Below are 10240 nucleotides of genomic sequence, written 5' to 3' on the forward strand. Positions count from 1 at the left end.
CTTCACACTGAGCCAAGCATCAGGAAATCAGTTTGCTTCTGAAGCATGGAGGCTGAGTAATGATCACTAGGCTAGGTCTTTGTCAGGAGGACCGGGTCTTCCCAAACACTGAGCCTTGTTCCTGAACACTCAGCCTGGCTCCTAAGCTCTAAGCCTTCATCACAGTCACTGGGCCAAGTCTATCACAGGTCCTGGTAACAACACTGAGCCCAGTCTTGAACAACGAGACTGGTTCCCAAGCTCTGAGGCTGAATCATCATCCCTGGGCCTGGTCTTTATCACAAGCACTTGGTCCTGAACACAGTGCTCTGGTCCTGAACTCTGAACCTGATTCCTAAGCACTGAGGCTGAGTCAAGATGGCTGGGTGAGGTTTTGTCATAAGACTTGATCCTGAACACCGATCTTGAATATTGATTCTGTTTCTTAAGCACTAAGGTTGGGTCATGGTCACTGAGCCAGGTCTTTATCACAAAGACCTGGTCCTGAGTACTGAGGTCTGGTCCTGAACAGTGAGCCTTCTTATTAAGCACTGAGACTGTGTCATGAACACTGGGCCAGATGTTTATCAGAAAGACCTGGTCCTGAACACTGAACCCTGGTCCTGAACACTGATCCTGATTCCCAAGCATGGAGGCTGAGTTATGATCACTGAGTGAGTTCTTTACCACAACAACGCAGTGCTGAACACTAAGCTCTGACCTGAACAGTGAGCCAGGTTCTGAACAGGAGCCTGGATCCTAAACACTGAGGTTGAGCCATGATCACTGGTCCAGGTCTTTATCATCCTAAGGACCTGCTCTGAACACTGAGCCCTGTTCCTGACATGGAGCCTGGATCCTAAGCACTCAGGGTGAGGCATGGTCACTGCATCTGGATCTTATCAGAAGGACCTGGTCCTGAATGCTGAACCTTGGTTTGTACAGTTGGCCTTATTTTAGTCACTGAACTGTGCCTTGAACAGTGGGACTTGGTTCTTGTCACAAGAACCTCTTCTTTATCACGGGGTCCTGATCATGATTCCTGAGTCCTGCTTCTGGTCACTGGACCCTAGTCTAGATCACTGGGACCTGGTCCTAGTCACAGGTAGCTAGTGATGATCCTTGAGCCTAACACTGTTGAGTTGTCCTAACCCTGATCACTGAGTCTTTTTCTTGATCACTTAGTGCTGTTCTTAATCTTAAGCCTGATACTGTTCATCAGGTCCTCATCCTGAGTGATGAGTTCTGGCCATGATCACTGAGCCCCATTCCTGATCGTGGGCCCTAACTCTGATCACTGAGTCTTGTTTTTAATGACAGTGCCCTGATCAGAAGCACTAGGTCCTGAACCTGATCCTTGAGTACTGGCCCTGGTCTTGATCACTGGACCTTGGTCATGACCACTGGGTCCTGATCCTGAGTACTGGACCCTGGTCTGATCTCTGATTCTGAGCCAGGTTCTACTGAACTCACATCCTGATCCCAGACACTGGTTCCTGTTACTGAGTCCTGGTCCTTATCTCATGCCCATGGTTTCTGAGGCCTCAGGCCGTCCGATTCTGCCTTACACTGCCCATTTTCCCATTTGCCCCTGAGCCATGCTTTCACTGACAAAAGGCCCTGTGGGGTTGGGGAGTTTTCTAGGGAATCCATACTTTCTCTGCTCACACACTGTTGCAGAGAAGGTGAGGACCCTTTTGTTTGTCCATCCTTTCCAGCCTAGAGTGTGTAGGCACTGAGCTGAGCAGGCCTGTGGAGCCCAGGCCTCTATCCACATGGGCCCCTGGACAGGGTCACACTGTGGAGCAAGGTGTGGGCAGGGCAGGAGGGGATCGCATACTTGTGTTCTTTTGCTTTTCTCTTTCTTCTGAAGCGTCCTGTGCCCCTCACTAAATGAAACACCCAAAATAGCCCTGGAGGTAGCTGAGACATTGTGAGCACAGCACAGCCCAGGTGTCCCAAACAGAGCTGTACTCTGAGAATCACACCAAAAACTGAGACCTGGACAAGTGGGCCTAGGGCCTGAGAGAGGGATGGGAGACTGGGAGGCTCACCAGGGGCAAAAAGGTGCCCAAGGCCTGAAGGCCTTAGCCCCTGTCAGCCCAGGTCTGCCCTGGGTCAGCTACAATCAGGCTCGTCCTGGGTTTGGAGACACACAGTGTGGGCGGAGTGGGTGTGTGGCCCATTCCTGGTGGGTCTCCGTCCACACTCCCATGTGGGCCCTTGCCCCCTGGCACCTCTCCCTTCTGCTCACCATATCAAAAGCCTGTCTGAAGTACTCCCTGTGGGGCTGGACTTGGGCCTAGGCCCCCGGGTGGGGATGGGTGTCAGGGGCCCGGAGGGGTTTGGGTGTGGCTGGGGACAGGTTTTGAAGGCAGACATGGTGAGAGGACAGGCAAGGATGGGCCTCCCACATTCTCACAGTCCCCGCAGCATAAGATCCCTCTAGGTGACAACTCTGCGGTCATGCCAGCCCTGCCAAACTCAACGCTTCCTCAGTGGGGCAAGGTATGCGGTATCTCCCTGTGCCACCCAGACAGGCCCGCCGGACCCTCCTCGATGCACTCTCACAAGCTCAGGCCCACAAAGCGACGGACACACATTCCTTCGTGTCCATGGGTATCCGCCATCCACGGGAGTGTGCATGGGCACACACGCACCCATGCACGCCAATGTCTGCACCATCTTTTTGAGGGAACCCTTGCCATCCCTAGAGTCCTACCCTCCTCTCTTTCTGCCCTGTCCTGCACGCTGGAGGTGGGTGCTGGCCCACAGGGAGGTGAGCCGCTGCCTTCTCTGCCTTGCTAATGGAACTGTTGGTCTCTCTGGGTGTTGGTGGCCATGTCTGGTGGCCCAGTGGACACAGGCGGCCCCTGCCTGCTGTGGGCCCAGTGTGGCCCACACTCGACTGTGTTGGATGTCGAAGGGCTGCCAGGGAGGCCTAGACTGGAGGTTCCATGCTTCCAAGACCAGGTGCTGCTCTGGGCCTTGTCACTCAGAGCTCCTGTTCCCTCCATCCCTATCGCCATTCTCAGGGAGCTTTCAGGAGGGAGCCCTGTCAGTCTGCTCATCATGGAGCCAGACTGCTCACAGGCGGTGAGGTTGTGGTGCCTTTCCTTTTTGGGCTTCAAAGCAGTGGGTTTGTCCTAACTGTGGAAGGATATTTCTGGGACCCCATCCCCTGCTGCCCTGTTCTCCTGGGCTTCCCAGTTCAGGGAACTGCACTGTGTCCTCTGCAGCCTGGAGAATGCCCAAGGGTGCCCTGCTGGGGCCTTTCTGGTCTGTGTGGGCCTTCTTTCTCTTTCCCCAGCTGTTCTTGGGCTCAGACCCCCGCCTAGACACATGGTGGCCCCACGGGTCCCTCAGATACCTGGGCTGGAGACAGTGCTATGAGAGGTCCTGGGCTCCCAGTCCACACTCTGCACCCCATGGTCACTCGTGCCCCTCCCCTAGGCCACGTCACCCTGAGCCCCAAGGATAGCAGGGTTCTCCACGCCCCCCATACCCACTGTGGTGAGGTATGTGAGCTGGCCGAAGCTCCCCATGACCCCTGAGTCGCTGTGTCCTACCTGCGGCATGGGACCCACATAGAGACTGCAGGGCCCTTCTGAGGTGGCCCAGGGCAGCCACCATCATGATGGGCGGGGGCTGTGTTCAGGGATCATAGGCCCAAACACCAGCCTCTGACACAGAGCCCACTCCCCACTCCCCTCCCACTCCCCAGCAGGTGTGAGGGGCTCTGGTCTCTGTTTCTTCCAAGTTAATCATTTTGGGCAGACTTGGTCTTGTGGGTGCATGCAAATAGCTGTTTGTTCCACACCAAGAAATTGGCTTCTCTCTTCTGAGGCTGTTTCCCAAAATAGCTGCCTGGCCCCAGCTGCAACAGCAGAGCTACCCCTGCTTGGCTGAGCACCACGGGGCTGGGGATTTGGGGACCCCTGCGCACCCCAGAGCAAGCCACCCTGGTCAGTGCAAATAACGATGATTGAAATCAATGGTTTTCCACTGCTGCCATGGCTGTGATTAGGCCCAGGCAGGCGGGCGTTGGCAAGAGCTGGAGCCACACTCAGAGCCCCATTCAGTGCCCTCACCCGGGGAGAATGAGTATGAGGAGAATGAGTAGCGGAGAATGGGTAGAGGCGGCCCCAGGGCTGCCACAGACGCGTCGCCGGAGACAGGACAGGGCCCGCTGGGGTGGCACAGCGCCCTGCCTCTCACTCCCTGGGCTGCAAGCTACGTCCACGACCTAACTCCACCTGCACCTCAGCCCGGCTCTCTGTCCCCACCCCTGGCTTCCCTGCTGCTGCCTGGCCTGTATCTCTGGATACATCCCTGTTGGCCTTTGGCTGTCCGCTGTCAGCTGCTCTGAGCTCTAGTGTAGGGATCTCGAGTCTTAGAGTCCCAGGCCTCTTCCCTTCTTCACCCTCACCCTGTGCCTTGGGTCTACTGGGGCTGTGGGTTTCTCCCTGAGGTCCAGGAACCTGCCTTGTCCTGCATGATAACAATGAAGAGAGAGGGGTTGGGGGTGTCTGGTGAGCTGGCGGCTAGACCTGGATCATACAGGGCTGGAGCTGCTTTGAGCAGGCCATGCTCAGCTGCTCCCAGCTGTTGGTGATCTCTGCTGTGGCTTTTGTACTCTTTGTGCCTTTCTCTGGCTGTCCCCTGCAGGGGTCTTGTCCTCTAGGCCTCTCTAAGCAGAGGGCACATTCCTAGCTCTCAGATGGTCCTAAGAAGGATGGGCAACCCAGATACCTGGGCTGCTTGCTCAGTCCCATGGACCTGGCCAACCCTGGGAACCCTCAACAAGACTGCCTGAGCACAGGACTTCAGCTTTTAGGAACCAGACTGAGTGATCAGAACCAGGGCTCAGTGTTCAAGACCAGGTCCCTGGGAAAATGTCCAGTTTCAAAGATCATGACCTCCCTCAGTGCATAGAATCAAGCTTAGTGTTTAGGACTAGGCTGAGTATTTTTACCAGGACCTTGTGATTAAGACTGGGCCCATTGATCACACCCAGCCTAAATGCTTAGGAACCAGGCTCATTGTCAGCATCGAGGCTCAGAGTTCAGTACCAGATCCCTGTGATGAAGATCTGGCCCAGTGATCATGTCTCAGACTCAGTGCTCAGGAACCAGGCTCAATGTTTAGGACCAAACCTCAGTGTTCAGTGCCAGGTCCTTGTGATAAAAACCTGGTTCGGTGATCACAAGCCACCTGCAGTGCTTAGGAACCAGGCTCATTACTCACCACCAGTGCTCAATTTTAGGATCAGGTCCTTGTAATAAAGCCCAGCTTAGTGATCAGAACCCAGCTTCAGTGCTTAGGAACCAGGGTCATTGTACAGACCGGGGCTCAGTGTTTGATACCAAGTAAAGACCTGTCCCAGTGTCCATGTCCCATCCTTATTGCTTACAAACCAGGCTAATTTTCAGGGCCAGGGTTCAGTGTTCAGCACCAGGTCCTCATGATAAAGAGCAAGCCCTGTAATCATGGCATAGCCCCAGTGCTTAGGAATCAGGCTCATGTTCTGAACCAAGGCTCAGTGTTCAGGACTGTCCTCAGTGCCTAGAGTTGTGGCCTTTGTTTACCATCAGTTTCTAGTTACTAGGATCAGGGCTATCAGGTCCATTACTTGACCCAGCTCTGTAAACAAGTCTTCCTGAACACCCTGTCTTACTTCAGCCAAAATTCAACCTTGGGTCTCAGCCTATGCAAGATGAGGTCCAACCAGCCCTTTCACCTCCAAGTTTTTTGAGGCAGCAGGCTCTTGCTTGGAGCTTTCAACTTTCACCCTTCCCCAATTCCCTCCCCTCATTTGAGAGCATTCCCTTGAGAGTCTGAATGTTTGTCTTTGGTGTCACTTTATCACACAGTGAAACATGTGAATGGGGAGGGAGGCGTTATTACACAGAGCTCAGAGTTGCTATGTAGAGGGCTCCTCCACGTTTCCTCCTTATAGGGCCAGAGGGGCTCTTGAGGAACTGCATCCTTGCAGTGTCCCTGTTTCAACCCTGGCCAGGCTCCTGGGAGCCCAGCCCTGAGCCTAGCCCCCTCTGGTGTTCTCAGAGTCTGTGAAGGACCCACATTCTGGATGGGACTAGTGATCCTGTCCCTGGACCAAACACCCTTGCACTTCATGCCCTCTGTGTACCTCCTGCCTCCTGCCTCCTGCCTCCTGCCCCTGTGCCCTGCTGGCACTTGCTCAGTACTGGGGACTTTCTTTGCTGCCATGTGGGCCCTGCACAGTCATTATCATCAGTGCTGTGCTGTAGAAGAGGCTTAGCAGGAAGAGGGTGAGGGGGATGACAGTGGTGGGCCACAGGCTGGCACCTGGGGCCTCCTCCTATAGGGCATCCTGTGGCTGGTCCAGCACCACCCAGGGAAGCAGCTCTCGCTATTGTGCAAGATGTGGAGGACCCATGTCGGTAGGAGCCCAGGACTAACCACCCCTCCTGTGCCATCCTGGAGTCTGGGGACCGCTGATGGGTTCATTCTCACAGGTCTGAGGATTGACCGGAGAGGATGAGGAGGCAAGGCCCCAGGTAAGGACCTGGAACCCTCTCAGCTCTTGAGATGCTCCCAGGACTGATCCCTCAGGGGAACTTAGAGAGACCTGGCAGGGGAGAAAGATGGGAAATGTCCTTGAGAATCCAAGGAAGGTGCCAGCCCAAGACCTCCTGGGTCTCAACCTTGTCCACGTATTTGCAAGCTCTCACTAAGCCCTGGTTCTTGGGCCAGCCCTGGCCTGGGTCCTGGGAAAGGACCAGACAAACCCTCAGGGAGAACTGGGCCAGAGTTCTGGATCTGAGTTATTGTGCCAAGGACTGGATGGGTGTAGCCAGAGGCCTCTGTTACCTTTCCTGAAAATGTGACTGAGGAATCAGAAAAAAGGGCCGGGGGAAGGCTATCAGCACAGGCAGCCCTGTTCTCAGCGTCTCAGGGCATAGACTTCCCACGTGAGATGGGAGTGGAACCTACTGGTCATGTGCTGCTCTACCCAATTATTGATCTTTCCCTCTATCTATCCTTCCACTCACTCATGGACCCATCCTTCCAGTCATCTATGGACACCTACTCTCCACCCATCCAGCCATCTACCTGCTCATCCGTCCATCTGTCTGTCCATCCACCCATCATCTTCCACCCACCCACCCGTCTATCTACCCACCCATCCATTCATATCCCCTGTGATCCATCTCCTCTCAGCCTTGCTCTCTATCTGCTGATTTATCCCTCCATCTCTTGATTCCTCCTCCTTCCCCTCTCTCTAGAAAATCTCTCCTTTGCGACAGGTCCTGGGCCCCTGGGGTGGTGGGACCACATCTCTGGGGTAATATTTCTCCAATTGGCCCTTTGCTTTCCCTGTTGCCCTCTGCTGGTGGGATCCGCAGGGGACAACAGTGTCCAGGGTATGTGTGCCCCTGCCCTGTCTATGATTTGGGTCATACTTGGGCTCAGGGCAGATGGGTGACTTGAGTCTTGGGAGCAGAGGCTGCCTGACAGGAGTTTTTGGATCCGCAGGGAGGCGGGGCTAGTGGGGGTGGATCTGAGGAACCTTGGGCTTGAAAGGGACTCCCCTGCCTTCCTGGAGCTGGGTGTGGGCTGTGCACTTCCTGCACCTGCAGGGCTCAGACATATGTGAGTGTGCGAATGTGTGTATGTGCCTGTGTGTGCACACGTGCCCTTGTGCAGGTGATGAGCACTATGTTGTGGGGTAGTCTGTGCCAACCTAGGTGGCTTGTTCTGCACAAGTTGGTGGCTGTCCCATGAGGCTGTGTGTTGGTGCCCATAGCTGACCCAGTGAGGGGGAGGTGCCTGCTTGCAGGGTTGCCCCTGGAATCAGCTCTCATTCCCTCCCCTCCCTCCCCTGACCCACTGCAGATGGAACAGGGTCACCAGCTCCTGTCTGCCCTCTCTCAGTCTCACTGGCTGTGGCCATCACAATCCAAGTCACACGTGCTACTTTAACACCTACCATGGGAACCTCCCATGGCTGCATTGCTCTTGGGGCCCCCTGAGGGATGTGCCCACTTCATAGACTCTCCCAGCCTCAGATTTTGCACCCAGCTGGACCTCAACTCCTGTGCACTGCACACTCACAGGTACATGCACACTCACACTCTCACAAGTACATGCTCACAGGTGTGCATACAGACTCACAAGCACAGCCATACACAGATGCCCGCAGTACATACACATGCATAATCTCAGGCACACACCCAAAGGCACACACGAATGACCATGGCACACCCCCACACACTCATTTTCAGGCACACACACACAGGTACACACATTGGAGCCCAAGGCCCCAGTGGCTGGGATAGGGCTGATCTTTTCTCCCCACCCAGTCCCCCCATCTGTGCTGCAGACCCGGAGGATGGATGGATAGGCAAAGTGCCAGATGGAAGGGTGGGCTGCTTTGGGTTAGCGTGGCATTTATTGAAGGGGCAGGGTGGGCAGGGCTGCTCAGTAGCAGGTGCCATTTGCCTCTGCCATGATCACACACATGTTGACATGGGTGGGTTTACCCGACTGGTGATTGATGGTCTTCTGGGTGAAGAACAGGGGCAGGGACTCGTAGCCCACCATGCAGGAGAAGTTGTCCCCCTATTTCCAGGCTGTGGCTGTCACATAGCATGCTGGTCACAGCATAGGTGGTAGCACCCTTGTCAGGCTCCTTCAGGGGATCCCACACCAGGTAGTTGCTGTGGGGCAGCTCCTGGTTCCCCTGCAGCCAGTGCACCAGCACCTCCTTTGGGTAGAAGCCCTGCACTAGACATGTCAGTGACACCAGCTCATTCAGGGCTAGCTCCTCTGAAGGCAGCAGCAGGTGGACCTGGGGCCAGAAGATGTATGTTCTCTGTGGGGTGGAGGGAGAGCTTGGTCATGGGCTAAGCAGGAAGCAAAGAGCACCCCACTGGGCTTTGACCTCTGAGACAGCCTCAGTTTCCTGCTATAAAGTAGTGTGGGAGCAGGGGTGGGGCCTGGGCCCACCTGAGGCTTTTCTGATGGTGGAAGTCTCGGAGCCATAGAAGTCAGGGTGGGTGACTGTGCAGGTGAAGGTCTACCTGTGGTTCCAGCGTTCGGTGCAGCCAGGCAGCGCGCTGGACATGCAGTAGCAGATTTAGGAGTCAAGCTCAAGAGGCTTCTGGATTGCAGTCTTGCAGCCTGTGGGCTTCCAGGAGAAAGAGGCCACCTGGTTACTCTTTAGGCTGCTCAGTGTGCACGTGAGGCTGGCATCAGAGCCCAGGAGGACTGGCCGCTGCAGGGACAGGCTGGGAAGGCAGCTTGTACATACTGGTGGCAGCATTCGTGGTGCTGCAGGTCAGTGCCCCCCTCCTGACCCTTCCTTGCCCATCCCTAAGCCTTGGCCCCTGTCCCTGGCCTCTCTGTGGCCACACCAAGGCTGAGCCAGGCAGTCCACTATTGTGGCTCCCAGTCCCCCCAGTGGGAGACACAGGTGGAGGAGGGTGATCCACCCCAGCTCGTCCTCTGACCTGAGCAGGACACGTCCACTTGTTGGAAGGGATTTGTGTCATGCTGCATGGAGCATGTTTTGTTCATGTCCTCTGGGCCCTGGGTGGCTGGCAGACTCAGCTGGCTGCTCACAGTGTACAGACTCCTCCCCTCAGCCAGGGTAGGTAGGAAGTTTGTGATGGTCACTTGTTCCCCATTCTTGTTCCAGGTCATGCTCACAGGCCCCAAGGGGAAGAAATCCCAGAACAGGCAACTGAGTCTCCCTAGGTCTCTGGACCTGGACCCTGGGAGGCTCAGTAGGAAGATGCAGAGGATGGACGCAGGCTCTGGAACACAGCTGCACTGTGAGAGAGGCCCTGCTACCTCAGAGAAGGCAGGCCCATGGTGCTGCCCCTTATGGTGAAGGAACCTGGCTGAGAGACAGCTGGTGATTGCTCTGGTCATACCTAGGCCATAGCCTGGGGGAGAGCTGGCTGGCCTGTCCTGTCCCTGATTACCCTGCCTCTAAATATGACCTGCAGGCAGTCCTTGCATGAGACCTGCCCAGATACCTTGGACAGGTCCTCTGTGTGAATGGAGAGCTGGACCTGGCAAACCCTGCTAGGCCACTGAGTAGCCTGGTTCCCAGGCAGGAGGTGAGCAGCCCGGGGTAGAAGCTCAGTCTGAGGGGTGGGGTAGGAAGAGCAGGCCTAGGTGGAGGAGGCCACCTCGTTGGTGTCCCACTTCACACACCCTCTGCAGGGGACAGGGCCATCACCCACTGCACTATGACTCCACCGTCAGG

The 10240-nt window shown here is 55.7% G+C and overlaps 1 pseudogene; it reads right to left on the reverse strand.

The window, feature by feature from the left end:
• Positions 1 to 8445: 8445 nt before the first annotated feature.
• Positions 8446 to 9900, reverse strand: LOC110345374 (Ig alpha chain C region pseudogene; annotated as a pseudogene).
• Between the last annotated feature and the right edge of the window lie 340 nt (positions 9901 to 10240).

This window comes from Heterocephalus glaber, unplaced genomic scaffold, assembly GCF_053883595.1.
Source record: "Heterocephalus glaber isolate CG9 unplaced genomic scaffold, H.glaber_assembly_v1.0 deba00000546, whole genome shotgun sequence".
NCBI lineage: Eukaryota > Metazoa > Chordata > Mammalia > Rodentia > Bathyergidae > Heterocephalus > Heterocephalus glaber.